Consider the following 250-nt stretch of genomic DNA (forward strand, 5'->3'; position numbering starts at 1 on the left):
CCTAGGACGCTTGGCCTATAGTAGATAATATAACTAAGTTAGATCTAATAATAATAATTTAGATAAGATCATAAGAATCTGTATAAAAAAACACCTGCTGGGAAATGATTCATCAGAGATCTAGTAGACCTAGTCCGCCTAGCTTGTTAGTAAAGTTGCGTTGTAAACACTCGTACTTCTAAGTTGTAACGTTATTATTAGGCCTATACATATGATAGTTAACAACCGGTTCGTGTAGGTTTTTCGTGTA

This window comes from Limulus polyphemus, unplaced genomic scaffold (assembly GCF_000517525.1).
Source record: "Limulus polyphemus unplaced genomic scaffold, Limulus_polyphemus-2.1.2 Scaffold68, whole genome shotgun sequence".
Taxonomy (NCBI): Eukaryota; Metazoa; Arthropoda; class Merostomata; order Xiphosura; family Limulidae; genus Limulus; species Limulus polyphemus.